The 26,181-nt window shown below is 31.9% G+C and overlaps 1 protein-coding gene across 1 annotated transcript in view; it reads right to left on the reverse strand.

The window, feature by feature from the left end:
• The window catches only part of LOC142236849 (uncharacterized), a 68,684-nt gene that overhangs the window by 35,965 nt on the left and 6,538 nt on the right, over positions 1 to 26,181 (reverse strand). The window contains exon 2 of the mRNA XM_075308131.1: positions 345 to 402. The gene's annotated coding sequence lies outside the window, so the exon portion shown is untranslated. The remainder of the gene's footprint in view (positions 1 to 344; positions 403 to 26,181) is intronic.

Raw genomic sequence — 26,181 nt, forward strand, 5'->3', positions numbered from 1 at the left:
TATTAGTACATACACAAGAATTCATTGCAAACGTCTATGTTCGAGAGAAACGTGTCAGAAATTGCATTTGAATTAAATATTCGAACGAAACTTATTGTGATTGGCTATAGCCAAGGGAAATTAATTAGACTGAAGTTAATAGTTTCTGTGAAAAAATAACAACAAATTTATAGTTCGTTGTAAAATAATTTATGGGATTTTAATTGGTTCCAATTATACAAAAAAAATCCAACCTACAACAAAAAATATGTCATTTAAAAAACAAAGTTTATAAGATTTATGTATAGATATTTCCTCAAATACAAAATTTTCATTCAATATCAAAATCGAATGAAGATACGTACCTTAACGATTAACTTGAAATTGACGATGCGTCATTAGATGATGTAGACCCACATGTCACTGTAATGAAAAAGATGGGGAAAAAGTCGCACTTTAATTAAATTGAAAAAAACTGTTTATAATAAAAATGATAAGCAAATTCAACTAGCCGAGACACAAACTATGTTTTTTCGTTTGGCAAGGACACCTAAACAAAGCAAACAACAACACTGTTAATTGATTTGCCATATTTATACTGTTCTACTATGTAAGTTATTCCTGGCATTAACATATGTTGATCTATTTTAAATGTTACTATCATTGTTCTCTCTCAGAAACACAATGATAAATTCCTGTATCATCTCACAATTACTCTCACATTGAGAGATATGTATCTCTCATTATGTTATATTCTCACTGCAATAACTGTTCTGTTGTTTGTTGGCTCATTGTTTTCGGATATTGACATTTTGTTAGTAATATAACTCTGTGATGACGGCTACTCTTGACATTACAGTCATACATCAACTCGTATTTTTGTTTCTCGTACCACATGTCGTAGAGGAAGCGTATAGAAAGGTTTAACCCTTTTTGTATCCGATCTGACCTTTACAAACCATGAAAACAATTAAATTTATTTTAGACAATTTTAAATAAAATATATTACAAATGAGTTGCAACTTGATAGAAATGAATTAATGTGAAGGAAACACAATTATTTTGAGTTCATCGTTAGAGTAATCAAAGATTAAGAAAATTTTCTTACATTAAGAAAAATTCCTAATTACAATCAATGAATTTTCATAAACTGAAATAAAGTTAATTGGCTTGGAAATTTTTCATTTTGAGAGACGTAATTCATATAAGAAGAAGAAGAGAATGAAGTCGACCCATTTATATCGGCGGCGGCTGATACTAAACGACTCGGTGGATTCATTTTCTGATAAGAAGTAACAAACCTTCATGTTTGAGATCGTGTGAAAGAGAGAGCTATATATGAATAGAAAAAAGTCAAAAAAGTTTACAGTGACCTAATCCCATACACATGGGGTAATTTTCCGGAAACTTCCTTTTTTGCAGACTAAGTACTCGGTCGAACCACCCATGTATTAAAATATAATGTTTCTGCTCTTCATTTTTTAACATCTCCGTTCTCTTCTTTACTTTTGTATATACAATTCATGCATTGAATGTTTTTTTGTTTCTTAATATTTCCACGTACTTGCTGCGCGCTGCTTAAGTTGATGCTGTCGCCTCCATAGCTATGATTTTCGTACACTTCCATTGTTGTCAAGTATTTTTTTATTATTATTAAATCATTTGCGTTTTTTTTGTTTGTTTCTTCTGTGCTATGTGCACTGACTTGTGTGTGTGTGTGTGTTCCAATGTCAATAAATACTGCCATGACCTTTAAAACATTAAATTTAACAACAACAACAAAAGATATTTATATAACTGAGTGTATAGGAAATTATTAAAAACAAATCTATGGCCATAGATTGCAACAATTATGCAGTTATGATATTGATAAGGAAACGATATTTAAACCACAAGGTAAATGACACGAAGTGCTAACAATAGAATGAAATTTTTTTGTGTAAAAATATTCGTTTATTGACTCCAATGAAAAAAGAAAAAACATTGTAAACGTACTCTAGTTTTCCGAATCCATTCTTCTTCCATAAAATAACGGTATGCAAATGTATCCTGTTTTACATTTCATGTTAAGCTTTGTATAACCTTTTAACTTTTAACTTTTAATGTTACTGTTATTGTTCTCTCCACACTGTGAGATAATCAATTTTCTCACAAACACTAGGATAACCAGTGTTGCCAATTATTGAGAAGAAAACCTAGCTATATCAAAAAAATATATATCAGAAAATAGCTATTTATAATTAGATATAATTTTATGAAGTTAATTTTCGAATTAATCTTGATTAAATTTACTATTTTAAACAAGTAACATGATTGTATATAATTCAAGATAGTCTTCTTTGTGGGTGTGGGTGCTGCTACAAGAAGCATTATTTTTCACATTTTTATGCAATGTTTTTTTTTTTGTATACGACACCAGAAGGTTTCCATAAATGAAATCTCGAAATCGGTTTATATATACACGAACAGAAAAACATGTTTGAACATGTTTTCCGCATCCATTTAATGCGTATCTAGAGCATGTAATTGTCGCGAAACCCATGTATTTTGTCCTTGTAAAAACAATTTTCGAGCAGAGAAAAATGTATGCTGGCAATAAGCATTTCAATGCTTCTCAAATGCCGCAAACATGCTCTATTATTTAAATGATAGAATTTGAGACCATTACATTGTCGGGAAAATCATGTACCTGACCATTCAATTTTTTTACTTGTTTGCAAGAAAAAACGTATTTTTATAGATTACGTATAGACATGCCTAAAACTATTACATAGCCATACAGACCATGTACAATATTTTCGTGACCATTTAATGTTTTTTTAACTTTTTTACAGCGAAAAGAATTTTATAAAAACATTGAGCAGGTACACACGATTTTCATTTTGCGCGTCTATCGTGTATTGATTGTTACTTGGAATAGACGGAGAATACGGAATTACTGTGTTTTGTGTTAATTTATTTATTCAGAAGTGGCACATGCTTTAATGTGAACACAAAAAAGAGAAGTGTAATTAAAAAATGTACCTGTGTTTGTTCTGCATTTTGCTATACGGTATAATTTATTATTATTTGCAGTTACATGATGTGTGCGTTTGCACATTTGATGGACACGAAGTAAATATGGAATGATTACTTATTGTTGAAATTGAACCAAAATAGAGTACATAAAAATATGTGATGTTTGCTTGGACACGGCTAGATCGACTCTGAATGAAAAATATAAGGTATAAGACCAAAATTACGATGTTTTTTGGGTGGAGGATCAAAACATCTATCTCTTACACATATATCTGGATGCCCATCTTTTTCCGTTTGACCACACTGGACGCATTTCTCTCTAGAAGCAGTGCCTCAACTTTTTTGTAGGCCATATATTGGCTATTTAAAAAACATTTTGCAATATCCGGTTTTATTATCGGATAGAGGTCTAAAATATAAAAATATATATTATATAAATCCATGCTTTTCCATTTGGATATAATGTACACATTTTTCTCTATTTCGTAAAGCATAGCTGCTGGTTTTTATACAAATCGAAATCTATCGTTTCAATGTATTTTTGGTTAAAATTTGGCTTTTCTATCTCTTCACGTTTGCCCAATTTATGACAATTTCTATTGATATAATCAAATGGAGGATTTAAGCAAATGTTCATTCGTATGTAACTCATTTTTTTACATATAGGTGTCACTAAAACGAATATTCATTCATATGGATTTATTTTCTTTCATATTTATTTATTTACTTACTAAATTTACAAACGTGGTTTTCCGCTTTTCTTTTTGTTTACTTGCAAGCACATGAATGAACTTTACAAATACACCAAGCTAAGCACTGAGTTTTTAACATTAAGTGTGGTGGTTTGAGTCAAATCTATCACAAGAGATGCCTATGTTACTAACATAATTCAAAAACCAACAATGTTATGGCGTGTACAATAGGTAGCTATGCTATGCAAAACAAACACGAACCGCTATTTTAATGAGAATAACATGCCAATAAAATGAGATATCTCTCATTGTGAGAACAGTAGTGAGATGAACAACATTATCGTTGTATTTGTGAGTTAACTATATATATATCACTATAGTATTAGAAAGATAGATCAAATTAATTTATGTTAACGGCACTAATATATAAAGCGGCAATCGCTTTGAGGTCCACAGCCACTGTTGCTTTAGATGTACTGATGAGAGTCTGCCACTCTATTTGCACATAAAAAAAAAACTTCAGAGGTGACTGTGACTCTCATGAGACATAAAAGATTAGACACAAAGAACTGTTTGCAGGAATAAAGAACTTCTTGCTGAGAGAGTTGGATTATATGGTGATTGAGCATGTTTATCACAATAAGCCGAAATATACCAAGTATGAAGGAGTGTGAATTTCTTTGGAGGATTATATCACTAATTTTTTTAATATAAACTCATTCACATATAGATGGCATTCATATACGAATATTTACTTATACAGTGTTCTATGGTGCCGGTAAATGATGATGATATGTCCACGACATAATTTTAATTGCTAATTTAATTTTATAAAGAAACTTTTCAAAATCTACAAATCATCTTTACGCGATTTTAAGAAAATTTCTATTTAAAAAAAAGAGAAAAATGATCATTTCAATTCTTATTTACATACTTTAATTTGACGCAGTACCTATGGATTTATCGTTTTATGGTAAGAACAACTAAGAGTTTTCCAAAAGAAAAGTGTTGAATTTTTATTTTGTTTTAAAAAATTTTTCTAAAGAAAAAAAAACCCTTACAATGCATCTACCAATCATCGAGTGTATTGGCGCAAATTTTATCAAAATATTTATGGGATCCATACGTTCATTCTTTGTATGGAATAAACTGTGTCTACAGAAAATAAAAATGATACACAAAAGACATTGAATAATGAAAATGATATAGTATCTACAAGAGTTTAGTATGATTTCAACAAAACTATGTGGAACATTTAACGGTCTGCGAAAAATTCCAGTTAATTTTTAAGGTAAGCAAAAGGGAGGTGGTGTTCGTCACACAAAATGTAACCGGTTTTGTTTTTTGTTTTTTTTTTTTGTGTATTCTCCCCAGTGTGAGTGAAAAGTTATTGGCCTTCTCAAACAATGGCACAAAATGAGCTCACAACACCAAGGGTCTACCTTATCTCCTCTGTTACTCTCTTTGCCATGCGGTTTGTTAAACCTATTTATTATGGATTTATAAGAATTTATTAATTTTGTTTTAAATAATTCTAAGAATGTTAACCCCATTGGCATCCCGCATATTTGGTGTGGGGCATTTTTTTTTAATTTTTATATCAAAAACATGTGTAGATACACAAAACAAACAGACAGCAAGCAAGCAATACATGTTTTCAAAAACTGAAAAATAATTATTTTGGTTTTCATTCGCTTGTTTCATGTGCATTTCATTCTTCGAAAACGACAACGATGACGATGGTGGTTATGGCAACCCATGTGGTTGCCAGATTAATTGTTTTAAGAAATCTAAAAAATCGTATGTAATTAATGTACATGAAAATGAAAACTAGAAATGATTTATTATTTTATTGTAGAAGTTTATTAATTATTTTACTTTTTTTATTTCCTAATTGCGACAATTTATTTCGGTGTATAAATATCCCTTAATTTAAACGTTTTCGAAGTTTTAACTATTTTTATAGAAAAATTTGATTTTTATAGAAAATTTTGTTTTTAGAGAAATTTTTGTCAAAATTTTATTTCTATAGAAATTTTTGTAAAAATTTTATTTCTTTAGAAAATTTTCTCAAAATTTTATTTCTATAGAAAATTTTGTCAACATTTTATTTCTATAGAAAATTTTCGCAAAATTTTATTTCTATAGAAAATTTTCTCAAAATTTTATTTCTTTAGAAAATTTTCTCTAAATTTTATTTCTTTAGAAAATTTTGTCAAAATTTTATTTCTATAGAAAATTTTGTCAAATTTTTTTTTCTATAGAAAATTTTGTCAAAATTTTATTTCTATAGAAAATTTCGTCAAAATTTTATTTCTATAGAAAATTTCGTCAAAATTTTATTTCTATTGAAAATTTTGTCAAAATTTTATTTCTATAGAAAATTTTGTCAACATTTTATTTCTATAGAAAATTTTGTCAAAACTTTATTTCTTTACAAATTTTTGTCAAAATTTTAGTTCTATAGAAAATTTTGTCAAAATTTTACTTCTATAGAAAATTTTGTCAAAATTTTATTTCTATAGAAAATTTTGTCAAAATTTTATTTCTATAGAAAATTTTGTCAAAATTTTATTTCTATAGAAAATTTTGTCAACATTTTATTTCTATAGAAAATTTTGTCAAAATTTTATTTCTTTACAAATTTTTGTCAAAATTTTATTTCTATAGAACATTTTGTCAAAATTTTTTTCCTATAGAAAATTTTGTCAAAATTTTATTTCTGTAGAAAATTTTGCCAAATTTTATTCCTATAGAAAATTTTGTCAACATTTTATTTCTATAGCAAATTTTGTCAAAATTTTATTTCTATAGAAAATTTTCTTAATTTTTTTTCTATAGAAAATATTGTCAAAGTTTTATTTCTTTAAAAAATGTATAGATCTTAAAAGGGAATATTTTGAAAAACAATAAAGCAATTTTTCGCGATGATTAGTATTTGTTTTAGCTCTCTAATCAAGAAATATAAAAGGCAACCCTCGTATTGATATAAAAAACAATTGAAAAACAAGAAGAAAGGATACTTCCCTATAAGGGTGAGTATTAAGTTCGAGTTTAGCCGCTAATTTTCACTAAAGTGAAAAGTAAATCAGTAAAAAAAGGTATAAAATTATACATATTTGTTTCAGGTTTCATTATAACTTGATGGGGAATATCCCAAAGCAAATTTTCACAAAGTTTGTATTCATTAAAATGGATTATTAAAGAAAAGTAATCGTGAAAAAATGACGATTTTAGCGGCTAAAGGTGGGTAATAAGTTCGAGTTTAGCCGCTAAAATCTTCATTTTTTCACGATTACTTTTCTTAATTAATCCACTTTAAGGAATACAAACTTTGTGAATATTTGCTTTGGGCTATTCCCCCATCAAGTTATAATAAAATTTGCAACAAATATGTATAATTTGTATGCCTTTTTTTACTGATTTAGTTTTCACTTTAGCGATTTTAGCGGCTAAACTCGAACTTAATACCCATCTTAAACTCGAACTTAATACTCACCTTAAGCCTATTATATTTGTTCATTAACAGCCTATCGCCATGGTTATTTTTACACACTAAGAAGGGATTTAGACGATGCAATAATTGCATGCAATAATTGCACGCAATTCTTGTTTGTTGGCAAACGGGGTAGAGAAGCAAAGGGGGTAGAAAAAATTTCATGTTTTCCGTTCCTCTTGCAATTTTTTGACATTTCTGAAACTTGAAATTTCAAGCGATTGCATGAAAAATTTCAACGTATAAATGCTGAAGTTTTTAAGAAGCAACTTTAAAAGAGAATACAAAAAATTGCACGCAACCAATTGCATCGTCTAAAACCCCTCTAAGAGTATCTCTCTTCCCAGAACATAGACAAAATTGAATGTGGCAACACTGTTCATTTAATGCGTTTAAGAAAATATTTATACTCTACACTCATCATTGTCTTTTCGTTCGTTCTTCCTCTTCCTCCAATACAACGATCAATTATTTTATTGCAAATTAAGAATAAAACAAAAAATAAATGCTTCTTCAAGTGTTTCTTATAAATACATATTTCTAATTTCAATGTCTTAATCATTTGTTTTGCTTAACAAAACAAAAAACAAAACAGTAATAATAAAAATATCTTTAGGAGCATATTTTGCTTTGTGTTGTTGTTGTTATTCATATTCCCTCTCTCTGGGTGTTTTTTTTTACGAGTTCAAGGTTAATTGCCATCAGCACACACATATATATTCTGGGCAAAAATGTTTGTGTTTTGCAATTTACTTTAGCATTCATCGTCAATCTTCCTTTAATGGACCTCCATCTCTCTGATTGTTGTGCAGTTTGCACTAACATCTTTTGCGAAACTAATTTATTAGATCATATTTGGCGTTGTTGACACGAGACGAAGATGGGAAGCGATAAATTGGAATCGGTTTTTTTTTCAAAAAAAAAAAAAAAACTGTTATCCATGGAATCCAGTGATAAATTATTAAGACTAACATAACTCCAAAATATTTGTAATAGTGCTAATTAAAACTACATTAAAAATTTGAAACTCATATGGCACTAAAGCCAACTCAATTTTATTTAAATTCATAGAATTATTATGTTTTGAAAAAGATTCCTTGATTTTAATACTTTTTTTAATTTTTACCAATGATCCGAACTTCGTATGGCACTAAAGATATTTTTGCACTTTTCCCTCAAACTACAATATTTTTTTTAACAAGTGAAAAAATAATAATAATAAAAATAATATAAAACAAGTATATACGGCCGTAAGTTCGGCCAGGCCGAATCTTATGTACCCTCCACCATGGATTGCGTAGGAACTTCTACTAAAGGCTGTCATCCACAATCGAATTACTTGGGTTGCGATAACACTTGCCGATGGCAAGGTATCGTAAAACTTTTTAACACTGTCTTCTAAATTGTAAGTTAGCCCATACGGGGTATATATTAAACAAAAAAAGGCCGATCAAATACGTATATAATCTAGTTTGACAAAATTTTCTATAGAAATAAAATTTTGACAAAATTTTCTATAGAAATGAAACCTTGACAAAATTTTCTATAGAAATAAAATTTTGACAAAATTTTCTATGGAAATAAAATTTTGACAAACATTTGTATAGAAATAAACTTTTGACAAAACTTTCTATAGAAATGAAATTTTGACAAAACTTTCTATAGTAATAAAATTTGACAAAATTTTCTATGGAAATAAAGTTTTGGTAGATTATTTTTGGCGATATGGACCAATTTTTGTGTAATAAGTCATCGGCTATATATAACTAAAGACCGATATGGACCAATTTTTACATGGCTGTTTGAGGCCATATATTGACAAAATGTACCAAATTTCAACCGTATCGGAAGACTTTTGCTCCTCCAAGAGGTTCCGGACGTCAAATCTGGGGACGGTTTATATGGGAACTATATATAATTATGGACCGATATGGACCAATTTTTGCATGGTTGTTAGAGACCATATACTAACACCATGTACCAAATTTCAACTGGATCGGATGAATTTTGCTCTTCCAAGAGGCTCCGGAGGTCAAATCTGGGGATAGGTTTACATGGGGGCTATATATAATTATGGACCGATATGGACCAATTTTTGCATGGTTATTAGAGGCCGTAAACTAACATCAGGTACCAAATTTCAACCGGATCGGATGAATTTTGCCCCTCCAAGAGGCTCCGGAGGTCAAATCTGGGGATCGGTTTATATGGGGGCTATATAAAATTATGGACCGATATGGACCAATTTTTGCATGGTTGTTAAAAACCGTATACTAAGACCACGTACTAAATTTCAACCGGATCGGATGAATTTTGCTCCTCCAAGAGGCTCCGGTGGTCAAATCTGGGGATCGGTTTATATGGGAGCTATATATAATTATGGACCGATATGGACCAATTTTTGCATGGTTGTTAGAGGCCATATACTAACATCAGGTACCAAATTTCAACCGGATCGGATGAATTTTGCCCCTCCAAGAGGCTCCGGAGGTCAAATCTGGGGATCGGTTTATATGGGGGCTATATATAATTATGGACCGATATGGACCAATTTTTGCATGGTTGTTAAAAACCGTATACTAAGACCACGTACTAAATTTCAACCGGATCGGATGAATTTTGCTCCTCCAAGAGGCTCCGGTGGTCAAATCTGGGGATCGGTTTATATGGGAGCTATATATAATTATGGACCGATATGGACCAATTTTTGCATGGTTGTTAGAGGCCGTATACTAACATCAGGTACCAAATTTCAATCGGATCGGATGAATTTTGCTGCTCCGGGAGGCTCCCCAAGCCAAATTTGGGGATCGGTTTATATGGGGGCTATACGTAAACGTGGTCCGATATGGCCCATTTTCAATACCATCCGACCTACATCAATAACAACTACTTGTGCCATGTTTCAAGTCGATAGCTTGTTTCGTTCGGAAGTTAGCGTGATTTCCACAGACGGACGGACAGCCGGACAGAAGGACAGACGGACGGACGGACGGACATGCTTAGATCGACTCAGAATTTCACCACGACCCAGAATATATATACTTTATGGGGTCTTAGAGCAATATTTCGATGTGTTACAAACGGAACGACAAAGTTAATATACCCCCATCCTATGGTGGAGGGTATAAAAATTTAATTGAATTAGTCGAAAAAAACGTACTTATTTTTGTGAAATCGGCATGACACCTAAATTAATTTAATTTTTCTAAAATTAACCAAAATATTCTTTCCTAAGGGGTCAACTCTTATTTGAGTGTACTATGGTAAATGGCGTTAGCAAGATTTTTATATTTGTAGCTTATGTCAACCCTATGTTAATGCCCCAATTTTTTTGTCAGCTGATTAAATATTCAATGTTAACGACACAAAAGCAAAAAAACTAATCAAGAAAAATGTATACGGTAAAATTCAATATATGCTGCAAAGGCTCTTGAACAGGTTCAACTAAGTTTTCTTTTTATTTTATTCATTTTTTGTTATCTTAAGGTGTGTTTTACTAAAAGCTTCCGTATTTAGTGAAGCCCGCCTAAAGGCGGGATTGGACATTAGAGGGTTAAATTTCTCATTAAATATTATTGTGTATTTTACCTCACATTTTAAAATAAGTTAATTTGATCTATCTTTAAACAGTGATATCTCTCAAACTAGCCCATTTTTGAAAGCGAACAGCCAGAAAAAAGGGACCCCTTCTTTAAGTTAAAATGAACTAATTGTGAAGAAAATTGAACTTCGTATAGCACCAAAGACATTTTTATTTGTTTGAACAATGTGATTTTCGTAGAAATTAGGTAGAATGCATTCCATATATTAGTTAAAATTTTCCTATATTTATGTACCCTTATACTACAGAATAAAAAAAATTAACTGAATTGAATTTATATATGGAATTATTTTATTGAACTTTTGTCATTCATTGGATATTTGTGGTAAACCTTTTTACTTCAAACTTAGAACTGCTTACCTTCGTTTTTAAATACAATTTTGTTTATTTATATAGGCAATGTTTTCTTCAATAAAATACACGTTTTATTAATATATTTAATATATTTTTTAAGGATCAACAGCATCGACTGGCCTTGAAATATTAGTTTATTATTCCATTATTTCCAATTTCCATGTAATGTCATCAACTGTAAAACGCATTTTTCCTTCTTCTTGTACCTTTCACTTTTAATAGGTTGCTGCGTAACGAGTTTGTCCTCCTTTTACAATTTCAATATATGCAAATAACAAAAATCATAAACAATTTTTTTCACAAAAGGTTAGCGTCACTGAATGTTACCTGTTAATTGAAGATTCCAAAATGAAGACGAATGAAGGGGTTGTTATTCTGTTTTCTTTCTTTATAAACCATCACGAACATAATTTTTTCTCACTAATTTAAAATAACAAATATTTTATATATTTTATTTTTTATTTATTATATTATTTTACTATCTTATTTTTTAACAATCCCTCCGTATACCATAACAACGCGATTCCAACTAAAAAACAACCCACACATACACATATCGATTACAGGTAGACAAAAAAGATATAGGAAAATTTCCTATATTCTAACAAGTATGTTTCCTTAAGTTTTGAAAGGATTGAATACTTCTTAGTACGAATGAACTAAAATATTTTTCTATGCCAAGTGTTATTCGTATGTATGATAAGCTTTCTATAATAAAGGAAGTCAGAATTATCATTTTGTAAAAAATTTTACTAAATTTGAGGAAACTTGGTTTTAGTTCATATATTGTTTATTTTTACGAATACTTTGTTGTCAGTGAATAAAATGTTCTTGTTCAGTAGTAAATTCTTATACCCAGCGAAGAAAACAGTATTAGTAAAATTCCATGCCTTATTCTAGTTAATGAACTATTCCTAACTGCTTTAAGTTAAGGATTTTTTTACTGAAGCAAGTAATTTTTATCATTTTAAACAAAAATTTAACTTAATGGAAATAAATTGGCTAAACTAAATTGATGATAGCTAGATTTCCAGATTTCAATATCAAAAGTAGCTAAATCCAACTATAAAGTAGCTAAATTGGCATCATTGATGTGAGTAAGCGAGAGATGGAGAATGTTAGAATCTGAAGAGATTATAAAAGCATAGTTAAGCCAGGCAAGGAGAAAAATCCATGAAATTCTCAAGTTACGGTAGCATGGTTTCGTGCCCCGAGTCTTTGTTGTTGTTGTATTTATTCTATCGATGAAAGTTTTTCTTTGTTGTTTTGGGGGAGTTTTGGATTTGCATAGGGAGTATTGGAATGTGTCGAGCTCATGTCTTGAATCGCACACTCTAAATACTACAGAAATATTTGCCGGTCAAATACATTTGTGCAGGCCTTTTGTGGGCTCGCAAACATTTCGGTCGATGACCATGGACGTATCAACAATACTCCATTATCTAACAGGTTGGCTGATAAGTCCCCGGTCTGACACATAGATGGCGTCGCTAGTATTAAATGTATATTATTATACCCTTCACCACTACTGTGGTACAGGGTATAATAAGTTTGTGCATTTGTATGTAACGCCCAGACGGTGTAATCATAGACCAACCTTTTAGTATACGGATCGGCTTAGAATTAAATTCTGAGTCGATTTAGCGATGTCCGTCTGTCTGTCTGTTGGTGTATTTTTGTGTGCAAAGTACAGCTCGCAGTTTTAGTCCGATTGTCCTAAAATTTGGTATAGGGTCCTGTTTCGGCTCAAAGACGATCCCTATTGATTTTGGAAAAAATCGGTTCAGATTTAGATATAGCTGCCATATATATTTTTCACCGATCTGGTCATAATTGGCGTGTATATCAACCGATCTTCCTCAAATTCCGTACATCCGAATATTTTATGAGTCTCGAAAAACTTGCAAAATATCAGCCAAATCGGTTCAGATTTAGATATAGCTCCCATATATAGCTTTCGCCCGATTTACACTCATTTGCCCACAGAGGCCAATTTTTTGCTCCGATTTAGTTGAAATTTTGCATAGGGAGTAGAATAAGCATAGTGACTATGCGTGCCAAATTTGGTTGAAATCGGTTCAGATTTGGATATATCTCCCATATATAGCTTTCGCCCGATTTACACTCATATGACCACAGAGGGCAATTTTTAACTCCGATTTAGTTGAAATTTTGCACAGGGAATAGAATTAGCATTGTAGCTATGCGTGCCAAATTTGGTTGACATCGGTTCAGATTTAGATATAGCTCCCATATATATGTTTTTCTGATTTCGACAAAAATGGTCAAAATACCAACATTTTCCTTGTAAAATCGCCACTGCTTAGTCGAAAAGTTGTAAAAATGACTCCAATTTTCCTAAACTTCTAATACATATATATCGAGCGATAAATCATAAATAAACTTTTGCGAAGTTTCCTTAAAATTGCTTCAGATTTAAATGTTTCCCATATTTTTTTTACTAAAATTATGTTCCACCCTAGTGTATTAGCCAATTTAAATTTTGAGTCTATAGATTTTGTAAAAGTCTATCAAATTCTGTCCAAATCGAGAGCTATTTAAATATATGTATTTGGGACAAACCTTTAAATATATAACACCCAACACATTTGACGGATGTGATATGGTATCGAAAATTTAGATCTACAAAGTGGTGCAGGGTATAATATAGTCGGCCCCGCCCGACTTTAGACTTTCCTTACTTGTTTTGATATAGTACCAACATTCAAATGATTCGTGTCAAAATTTGACGTCTGTAAGTCAATTAGTTTGTCAGATAGAGCGTCTTTTGTGAAGCAATTTTTGTTATTGTGAAAAAATGGAAAAAAAGAAAGGAATTTCGTGTTTTGATAAATTACTGTTTTCTGAATGGGTTTCCAGACTCTGCCCCAGGGAAATCAACAATAATTGATTGGTATGCAAAATTCAAGCGTGGTGAAATGAGCACGGAGGACGGTGAACGCAGTGGACGCCCGAATGAGGTGGTTACCGACGAAAACATCAAAAAAATCCACAAAATGATTTTGAATGACCGTAAAATGAAGTTGATCGAGATAGCAGAGGCCTTAAAGATATCAAAGGAACGTGTTGGTCATATCATTCATCAATATTTGGATATGCGGAAGCTCTGTGCAAAATGGGTGCCGCGCGAGCTCACATTTGACCAAAAACAACAACGTGTTGGTGATTCTGAGCGGTGTTTGCAGCTGTTAACTCGTAATACACCCGAGTTTTTCCGTCGATATGTGACAATGGATGAAACATGGCTCCATCACTACACTCCTGAGCCCAATCGACAGTCGGGTGAGTGGACAGCGACCGGTGAACCGTCTCCGAAGCGTGGAAAGACTCAAAAGTCCGCTGGCAAAGTAATGGCCTCTGTTTTTTGGAATACGCATGGAATAATTTTTATCGATTATCTTGAGAAGGGAAAACCATCAACAGTGACTATTATATGGTGTTATTGGAGCGTTTGAAGGTCGAAATCGTGGTCGAAAAAAGTGTTGTTCCACCAAGACATTGAGAACGATGGCAAAAATTCATGAATTGGGCTTCGAATTGCTTCCCCATCCACCGTATTCTCCACATCTGGCCCCCAGCGATTTTTCTTGTTCTCAGACCTCAAAAGGATGCTCGCAGGGAAAAAATTTGGCTGCAATGAAGAGGTGATCGCCGAAACTGAGGACTATTTTGAGGCAAAACCGAAGGAGTACTACCACAATGGTATCAAAAAAATGGAAGGTCGTTAAAATCATTGTATCGCTCTTAAAGGGAACTATGTTGAATAATAAAAACGAATTTTGACAAAAAAAATGTGTTTTTCTTTGTTAGACCGGGGACTTATGTATGGCTAAACAAAGGATATTCGGTACTTTTATTTCATTCATAGAGTAGCTATACAATTGACCACATTAAAAAAATACTTTGATTTGTGAGATTGCATAGTGGCTCACAGTTTCCGGTCATATATAAAATACAGGTTTTCATTAAATTTCATAATTATTCCACATTTTTTTCGACGTCTTAAAGTCTTTACTTTTAGCATACAAAGAGAATAGTGTTTTTTTTTTTCATACATTCTTCTTTTTTATTTCGATGTCATGGTATTCTCTCCTCTGTTTTCTTTTTCCGATCAAAACTTTCACTTTAGTTTTTTTTATTTTTTTTTTTTCATTCATTTGTTTTTGCTTGTACTTCTATAGTTTATTTATAATAGTTGTTCTTCGTTCGTTTATTATTGTCTTTTCACTTCTGGTGTTTTTGCTGTTGCTGTTATTCGTCATTTGTTATCAGCAAAACAAAACAAAAACAACAGCAACAACAACAACATAATCATTATTGGCTCATGATAAATAGGTAAGGCTAATCTGAGAGGGGAGAGATGTTATTATGTATGGATGAATGTGCACAAGAGAAATATACACATGCATGCGAGTTGTTGTTGTCGTTGTTGTTTATTTTTGTAGTCTTATCATCATCAATTCGTACATACGAACGTAGTACGCTTATTTACAAAAACAAAAAAAAAGTACAAACTATGCAGTTACTTGCAATTCTTATTCACATAATATTTTGATGTGATGAGTATTAGCCAAAAACGACATAGGAAAAAATAAGAAAAAAAAGTGGAAAAATCGGACATCGGAATCGTCTATGCTATTGCTGTTATAAGTATATGAACTAATCGGTTTTATTGAAGGCTCACTCTAGACTACGAGTTTTCTTTTATGAGGAACGATATTTCAGACAAGCAAAGTTTTCTTTTTACGCTAAAAACAAAATTTGCTTTAAAACAAATAAAAAAAGTTTAGAGACCTTCGTTGAATCACTAATCATAAATTCGGGTTTATTTCCTCAAAGAGAAAATATTTTATAAGATAGGGGAATTTCGTCTATCTAAAATTTCGTTCCGGAGGAATGTAGATTTTTGTGTATCTGCCGATGAGTATAAATTGTGGCCAACAAGATTTTGAAGGTCCATTCAATAACGTGAATCCGATTTCAATAAACACACTTTGTGTACTTTAAAGGCGAAGTCCTAACGAAGAGACTCTCCACACACAAAAAAATTTCACGAAAATTTTTCCAATTAAAATTTTAATTGAATTTTAAAAAATATTCAATTAAAAATTTAATTGATTCATCAATATTTTTAATTGAAACAAAAATCAATCACAAAAATAATAGTATCAATTAACTTTTTAATTGGATCAATTAACTTTTTAATTAACCTTCAATTAATTTTTTAATTGATACCATCATTTCTGTGATTGAAGACATTTCAATTAAAAATTAATTGGATCAATTAATTTCGTGATTGAATCAGAAAAATATTTTTTTGTGTGCAAGATATGTAAGTATTCTAAGGTACACTGAAAAAAGAGTTGTCTTTTCTGATGAACGAAATTTTAGACAAAGAAAGCTTTCTTTTGACGGTAAAGAGTTTAGCCGCTAAAATCGTCATTTTTTCACGACTACTTTTCTTTCACTACCAAAATAAACCTAATGACAAAAACTTTTACTTTTTTCCTGTTTTTACTTGTACTAACAGCATGTAGAACAAAAATTGTCATTTGAAAACCTACCTCAGTTACTTCAAGAGCTATATGATCTTGTTCTGGAAACTTGATTCTTGAATTGTGACCAAATGGCCTTACGAAAATAAGCGCTATTTGGCCTATAATGTCTTTCAAAGTGTGAGAAAAAAAAAACAAAAAAAGAACCCGAAAAAGTATCAGCTATAGTTTTTGTATAAATGTCCATTTACTAGAAACATACAGTACAAAAATTGTCTCAAATTTTCGTATTTTTCGTTTATTGTTAAAGAAGTTTATAAAAATGTATTTTATACCTCACCAATATGGACAATATTTATAGATTATGTAGATTAAAGCCTCTACTTTAAAATAAAATCGAGAAATAAATCGAAACTAAGTGGGAAAATAGAATTTTGTGTCTTTTTCGAATGTCCTTCTTAGTGGACATCGGTAGTGAAAGGGTTAATAATCCATTTTAAGGAATACAAACTTTGTGAAATTTTGCTTTGGGCTATTCCCCATCAAGTTATAATAAAATTTGCAACAAATATGTATAATTTTAAGCTTTTTTTTTACAGATTTAATTTTCACTTTAGCGGCTAAACTCGAACTTAATACTCACCTTAAAACATTTTCGTCAAAAGCATGGACTTTCCATAAATTGCTCTTGAAAAAAATCTAACAAAGTAGAATTTCGTATTTTTTCTTTGTGTGTTATCTGAAAAATATATTTACTTGGTATTAGAGAAGACTCAACATAAATTTTAGGACACGCAATTTACAGAATTTTATGGGCATATTTCTTTAAAATAATGAAATTGTAATTAAAAAAATATTATAATCTTTACTTCAAATTTTCTTGTTTCTTTTCTTTTTGATTTAGAATTTTGGAAATTTGAGTCCTTCCGTTCGTAAGTCTTTGAACTAAGGCAAATTTTCCTTAAAGTAAAAAAAAAACATTTTTGATTAAAAAAAAAAATCCTTAAATCTATAGATTTAATATAAAAACAATTTGTTTTCAGCTTGAAGAAAAAAACGCTTCAAATAAAGGCCAAGACTTCTTTTGATGTTTGGTTTTTATACCCTTCACCACTACTGTGGTACAGGGTATAATAAGTTAGTGCATTTGTATGTAACGCCAAGAAGGAAAAGTCTGAGACCCATCGTTTAGTATACCGATCGTCTTAGAATTAAATTCTGAGTCGATTTAGCGATGTCCGTCTGTCTGTCCGTCTGTCTGTCTGTCTGTTGATGTATTTTTGTGTGCAAAGTACAGCTCGCAGTTTTAGTCCGATTGTCCTAAAATTTGGTATGGGGTCCTGTTTCGGCTCAAAGGCGATCCCTATTGATTTTGGAAAAAATCGGTTCAGATTTAGATATAGCTGCCATATATATTTTTCACCGATCTGGTCATAATTGGCGTGTATATCAACCGATCTTCCTCAAATTCCGAACATCCCAATATTTTATGAGTCTCGAAAAACTTGCAAAATATCATCCAAATCGGTTCAGATTTAGATATAGCTCCCATATATAGCGTTCGCCCGATTTACACTCCTTTGTCCACAGAGGCAAATTTTTTGCTCCGATTTAGTTGAAATTTTGAACAGGGAGTAGAATTAGCATTGTTGCTATGCGTGCCAAATTCGGTTGAAATCGGTTCAGATTTAGATATAGCTCCTATATATATGTTTTTCTGATTTCGACAAAAATGGTCAATATTCCAACATTTTCCTTGTAAAATCGCCACTGCTTAGTCGAATAGTTGAAAAAATGAATCTAATTTTCTTAAACTTCTAATACATACCTATCGAGCGATAAATCATAAATAAACTTTTGCGAAGTTTCCTTAAGATTGCTTCAGATTTAAATGTTTCCCATATTTTTTTACTAACATTGTGTTCCACCCTAGTCCATTAGCCGACTTAAATGTTGAGTCTATAGATTTTGTAAAAGTCTATCAAATTCTGTCCAAATCGAGTGATATTTAAATGTATGTATTTGGGACAAACCTTTATATATAGCACCCAACACATTTGACAGAAGTGATATGGTATCGAAAATTTAGATCTATAAAGTGGTGCAGGGTATAATATAGTCGGCCCCGCCCGACTTTAGACTTTCCTTACTTGTTATCTTTCGTATCGTTTTTTGTTTTTTTTTTTTTGAATTAAGAAAACATGGTTTATTTTGAAGTAACCGCTATAATTTGGAATTGTATACCAGCATTTGTTTTTGCATGGGAATGAAAATCCGATAAATGAAATCTCACAGAAAAAATATCACTAACATTTTTCCAATTATAGTCATGAGTTTTAAAAAATCTTTAATAAAAAATTTAATTGATTCAACAAATTTTCTAATTGACACAAAAAATCAATCACAAAAACAAATAAGGAGTCTAAAATCGGGCGGGCCGACTATATTATACCCTGCACCACTTTGTAGGTCCACATTTTCAAATACGTCAAATGTTTTCGGTTTTTCTTCCCATATACATACATTAAAATCTAGTCTGATCTGAACAACATTTGTTAGACTTCCACAAAGTTTCTACAAGTTTTCGACATATCAGTGCCGATTTGACAAGGACTATGTGGGTATTTTGAGCATTTTTGCCCAATTCGAAAAAAAAACATATATATGGGAGCTATATCTACATCTGAACCGATTTCAACCAAATTAGACATGCATGGTTACTCCGATTTCTAAGCCTGAACAGATTTAGACCAAAATTGATAAGCACAGTAAGAATGTTAATTCTTCTCACTGCACAAAATTTCACATAAATCAGAGAAAAAGTCTGGCTTCTGGAGACATACATATAAGAGCATATCGGGCGAAAGATATATATGGCAGCTATATCTACATCTGAACCGATTTCTTCTGACCCAAAACACATACTTGTGCCGATTGTACTAAAACTACGACCCAGGCTTTGATCGCAAAAATGTGTTCACAGACCGACGGACAAGGCTAGATCGACGCCGGGGCCCACCCAGAGAATTTTTGCCAAAGATACCATGTGTCTACCTCGTATCCTTCTGGGTCTTGCAAACATATGAACTAACTTATAATATATAATACAAATTTTTAATTGACTTCCAATTATTTTTTGAATTGATATCATCATTTCTGTGATTGAAGACAATTCAATTAAAAACAAGTATATACGGCCGTAAGTTCGGCCAGGCCGAAGCTTATGCACCCTCCACCATGGATTGCGTAGACTCTTCTACTGAAGACTGTCAGCCACAATCGAATTACTTGGGTTGCGGTAACACTTGCCGATGGCAAGGTATCTTAAAACTTCCTAACACCGTAATATACACCACATAGTCCATACGTGGTATATATTAAACTAAAAGAGGCCGATTAAATACGTATATAATTAAGTTTAAAGTTTCTATAGAAATAAAATTTTGACAATATTTTCTATAGAAGTAAAATTTGGAAAAAATTTTCTATAGAAATAAAATTTGTTCGTTTTGTTTGTTATTATTTGGCTTCTCTTCAATCGCTATTGTTGTTTTTGATCTCAGCTTAAAGCCATGCATTGACTAAACTACAAGTGTAGCTTAACCAACAGAGGAAAAGTATGCTTGTCAAATTTATTTGGGCAAAGCCCTATAGACTGCAAGATGGTTGGATGTACAGCTGTTTCGGAATTACCACATTCCTCATCAGCATCCTCTACTTGCAGCAAAACTATCAACCAATTATCAGAATAAATTCGGGTAATTCACTCAACCCAAAGTGAACTACACTTGAACCTCCTGAAAAAGGGTTTGATAGTCGGCTACTACCTAAACAAATTTGCCAGCATATCTCTTTTCCTTTGCCAAACTCAAATCATCGATTTGAATGTATTTGGCTGGGTTTGTTTTTGAGCGTGCTTCATCTATCTTCATTCGTTTTGTTTGTTATTATTTGGCTTCTCTTCAATTTGGATAAAATTATCTATAGAAATAAAATTCTGACATAATTTTCTATAGAAATAAAATGTTGACAAAATTTTCTATAGAAATAAATGTTTTCTATAAAAAATAAAATTTTGGTAGATTATTTTTGGCTCGAGTGGCAAACATGATTATGAACCGATAAGGACCAATTTTTGTGTGATTGGGGATCGGCTATATATAACTATAGACCGATATAGACCAATTTTGGCATGGGTATTAGCGGCCTTATACTAACACCACGTTGCAAATTTCAACCGGATCGGATGAATTTTGCTCCTCTAAGAGGCTCCGGAGATCAAATCTGGGAATCGATTTATATGGGGGCTATATATAATTATGGACCGATGTGGACCAATTTTTGCATGGTCATTAGAGAACATATACCAATACCATGTACCAAATTTCAGCCGGATCGGATGCAATTTGGTTCTCTTAGAGGCTCCGGAGAACAAATCTGGGGATCGATTTATATGGGGGCTATATATAATTATGGACCGATATGGACCAATTCTTGCGTGTTTGTTGGAGACCACATTCTAACATCTAAAACCTATATATGATTTTCCATTATATATTGTTACTGTAGTATAAATGGGGGGCTATAGCCCCCCTGGTTAAAAATGTCTAGATACGGCAATGATGGGGGCTATATATAATTAAGGACCGACATGGACCAATTCTTGCGTGTTTGTTGGAGACCACATTCTAACACCACCTTCCAAATTTCAACCGGATCGGATGAATTTTGCTCCTCCAAGAGGCTCCGGAGAACAAATCTGGGGATCGATTTATATGGGGGCTATATATAATTATGGACCGATATGGACCAATTCTTGCATGGTTGTTAGAGATCATATACTAATACCACGTACCCAATTTCAACCGGATCGGATGAATTTTGCTCCTCTAAGAGGCTCCGGAGGTCAAATCTGGGGATCGGTTTATATGGGGGCTATATATAATTATGGGCCGATGTGGACCAATTTTTGCATGGTCATTAGAGACCATATACTAACACCATGTACCAAATTTCAGCCGGATCGGATGAAATTTGGTTCTCTTAGAGGCTCCGCAAGCCAAATCGGGGGATCGGTTTATATGGGGGCTATATGTAATTATGGACCGATATGGACCAATTTTTGCATGGTTGTTAGAGACCATATACTAACACCATGTACCAAATTTCAGCCGGATCGGATGAAATTTGGTTCTCTTAGAGGCTCCGCAAGCCAAATCGGGGGATCAGTTTATATGGGGGCTACACGTAAAAGTGGACCGATATGGACCAATTTCTGCATGGTTGTTAGAGACCATATACTAACACCATGTACCAAATTTCAGCCGGATCGGGTGAAGTTTGCTTCTCTTAGAGCAATCGCAAGCCAAATTTGGGGGTCCGTTTATATGGGGGCTATACGTAAAAGTGGACCGATATGGCCCATTTTCAATACCATCCGACCTACATCAATAACAACAACTTGTGCCAAGTTTCAAGTCGATAGCTTGTTTCGTTCTGAAGTTAGCGTGATTTCAACAGACCGACGGACGGACGGACGGACATGCTCAGATCGACTCAGAATTTCACCACGACCCAGAATATATATACTTTATGGGGTCTTAGAGCAATATTTCGATGTGTTACAAACGGAATGACAAAGTTAATATACCCCCATCCTATGGTGGAGGTTATAATTAATTGGATCAATTAATTTCGCGATTGAAGACTATTTGTTGTGTGTTTAAAGCTACATAACTTCTCAAAAAATTGTCTTTATTTTAAAGAAGTCTCATCTATCCTCATTTTAATTCTAAAGGGACTAGATTTATAGCTAGAATGCTCCATAGAAATGTCCTTATTTTAAAGAAGCAGCATCTTTGCACGGAATCAATACCAAAATCCAAAATGCAGTAGTAAATGTTCACAATTTCTGAGACTCCTATGAACATTTTCTTCTGCTTTAGTTTACATTGAACTTACTTGGAAGGTCATAGAAATTCATAGCCACGTTTAATTCATAAAATTTCTAAGACATACTAGGAACAAAAAAAAAATACATTGGGCTAAGAAAATTTTCGAAAAATTATAAAGTTAAAGTTTTTTTTGCAATAAAAGTCAAATTTAGCCACAGATTAACAATCACAATACTTTTTCGGAACAAAGACTCACAAAGGTTTGAAAATACAAACCCTCAGCCAGATTTTATGTTTGCTAAATCAGATTCACAAGATAAATTTGTATAAAACAATCAATGATGCAAAGACAAAAACCAATAACGGTATTATTTCAGAAATTATTTAATTATGAATAACATTTCAAACCCCCGAATGTTCTATTTATGAAGAGAAAAAACAGAAAACGAAAACCTTAAATTATTTTCGATGCTTTTATTTTTTGGTGTGCTGTGGCGTTTTTGGCCTTAATTGTTTTGCCCTGACCTCATTTATTACTCTACCGAGAGTTTTCATGTTTGTGTGTATGGTTGTCTATATGCCCAACTGGCTGGCTGTATATATGTGTGTATATGCACAAATATCTATTTGGGCTGAATCCGATGGTGAGTGTATGTGTGTGTGAATGTTAGCGGCATATAACTTTATTATATTTTATTATAGACTTTTTTTTTTGCTTTATCGTCGCTGCCGTCTTGTTACGAGATTCCTTTATTTTGTTACAACAAGAAAGAAGAGTGAATGGAAAGAGTCATTTCATATTGTTGGATAGTCTATAGAAGGAAAAAAGAATGAATGAAGGAGATTGTGGTAGTGGGGAGGTGGTGTGGCCGGCAAGCAGGGTAGAGAGTGTGAGAGAGAAAATTAAAGAAACTCTATTTAGGTCATAAATTACTTGTCGTCGCTTGCACATTCATACATACCTACATACAAACAATCACACATGCTTATAAAGCACCAACAACAACAGCAGCAGCCATAGCTGCTCTATGCTTTATACGACCGAATGTACAAGCTTACATATTCACATGTAAATGAAAACACGTTCAAACCAAAAAGACACACCATACAACAAACAGATGTCGACACACACACACACAAAGGCATGTGTATATAATATACGATTATGCTTTTCATACGTATGCCGCGTATCGCAATGTGCATGCTTGGTGTTGTATTTTTGTACGTACATGATGTTTGCAATCCAACCTCTTAACACACCTCCATTCATTACCTTCTCCTCTTCATCGCCTACCATGAAGTCAACATGTGACATATAAATGCTTTTTATACCATGTCGATTTAGTTTTTATTAGAAAACAAGTAAATACGAGGGTTTGACAGGGCCAAAGCTAATGTAACACTCCTCCCAGCCCCCCACAGTGGATAGGTTTTCTAGAGACCTAGGTTCAAATGATAATTTTTTGATAAAGTTCCTTTTTTTGTTGGTCAAGTTTTATATTCTGAGCGGGATAAAGTTGGTAAAGGAATTTCTTTAAAGTTTCGTTAAGAAGAAAATATTTGGCGATTTCGATCTAAAAATGCATGATAGTATTATCGTGCGATCGTTTTAGTTTTCTTTAGGTAGTTGGATCTTAAGGACGGACAGAAACATTCAAAAAAGACACCAAATTCTATTTTCCCACTTAGTTTCGATTTATTTCTCGATGTTATTTTAAAGTAGAAGCTTTAATCTAAATAAGATTTAAATATTTTCCATATTGGTGAGCACAAAAATATATTTTTATAAACTTGTTTAACAATAAACAAAAAATACGAAAATTTGAGAGACTTTTTTTACTATTTGTTTCTAGTAAATGGACATTCATACAAAAACTATAGCTGATACTACTTCGGGTTCTTTTTGTGATTTTTTCTCACACTTTGAAAGATATTATAGGCCAAATAGCGCTTATTTTCATAAGGCCATTTGGTCACAATTCAAGAATCAAGTTTCCAGAACAAGCTCATATAGCTCTTGAAGTAATTGAGGTAGTTTCTCAAAAAGAAGAAAAATTAAAGTTTTTTAACATTAGGTTTATTTCGGTAGTGAAAGGGTTAATCACAACTTCACACTTTTCCGTGGAAAAAAATGTCTTCGCCTTCTTTGCTGCGTTCAGGTGAACGACTTGCCGTCACTTGCACTTGTTACTCCAATTTTGGATGACAGTCATCATTGTAGGAGAAGATCATCGTAAGGCATCGTCAGATTTTAGACTATTTTTGTTTTTTTTTTTTTATTTTATTGCTTTAGTTTCTTTCTATCCTAATGAAAATTTGATATTTTGTTTAAACAACTAATGGGCACATTGGCAAATTTTTGGAATTATTCGGGATACAAATGCAAACGTTGTTGAATGCAATTTGTAATATTTTCTGATTAATCTTAGCAAAAAAATTTGCTCGATAATAAAACTTCGAATACAAGCTAATCGTTTTTTAATGTTAACGATAATTATCACTTATACATGGACGAAAAAGACTGTTTTTACATATGTTTGGGTGTAAAAATTATATGTTTGGAACTCAAATTTTTTAGCACAATATTTTTAAATGCAAGCATATAAAGTTCATAAACTAGCATAACATGTTTGGGACATATATGTTAATATATTAGAACATATTATGTTTGGGACACAAAATGTTTGTAAATATAATATGCTTAGATGCAAACATATATTAATTTGGAAACAGTCTATAAACATATATGTGTTTAAAAAGAGATACCTGGAGGGTATACTGCAAGCAAGAGGTAACCAATTGACGCCTTAAAAATATATCCACACAAAGAAAATTTCATTAAAATTTTTTTCTACCAGTGTATGCTGTAAGGTGAAACATAATATGTTTGAACATGAATACATATAATATTTTGTTTGGACCAATCCTGAAAATATATATGCTTGAAGCAAAATGTGTTTGGGGTATATGTTACAGGAGCGATTTTGTACCCTCATAAAACAATCTACAAAAATTTCTATAATTTTAGTTCAAATGTAAGGAAATTTTCTTTGTTTTAATTTTTTGTTCTTTACTATAATAACTTGACCATAAAACTGAGAAAAAAGTTAAAAATTAGTCAATTTTATTTAAATTATATTCATAATTTTCTGAAATGAGCAAATTTTATTTAAATTGTGTCTTTAACATTTTATTTAAAATGTGTTTTTAATAATTTTTAACTCCAATTTTTCCCCCTCAAAATATTTTTACATTTCTTCAATTTGACAAAAAGTATTAACTTAATTGTACACTGTTGCAATTAGTAAAATATTTTCGTTCAAATTTTCTAAAACAACCCTATACATTTTCTTCCATGGTGGGTTAATTTTTTTGATCATTCTCAACTTAATCTTCATTTGCTATCGATATCTCAATATACATCCCTTAGAATTATCACTCTCTTCAACATTTGCGAGAGAGTAGCATTAATTTTAAAAGTATTTTGCCTTTACTGAATATTACCAAAATATTTATATTAGTGTGAAAAAAGAAAATTATGTGACATAAGAATGTCTATGTTTTCTAAAAAATACATTTATATATATTTTCTAAAATAAATCAAATCTTCCATGGGGGGTTAATTTTT

Source organism: Haematobia irritans, chromosome 4 (genome assembly GCF_050003625.1).
Source record: "Haematobia irritans isolate KBUSLIRL chromosome 4, ASM5000362v1, whole genome shotgun sequence".
Taxonomy (NCBI): Eukaryota; Metazoa; Arthropoda; class Insecta; order Diptera; family Muscidae; genus Haematobia; species Haematobia irritans.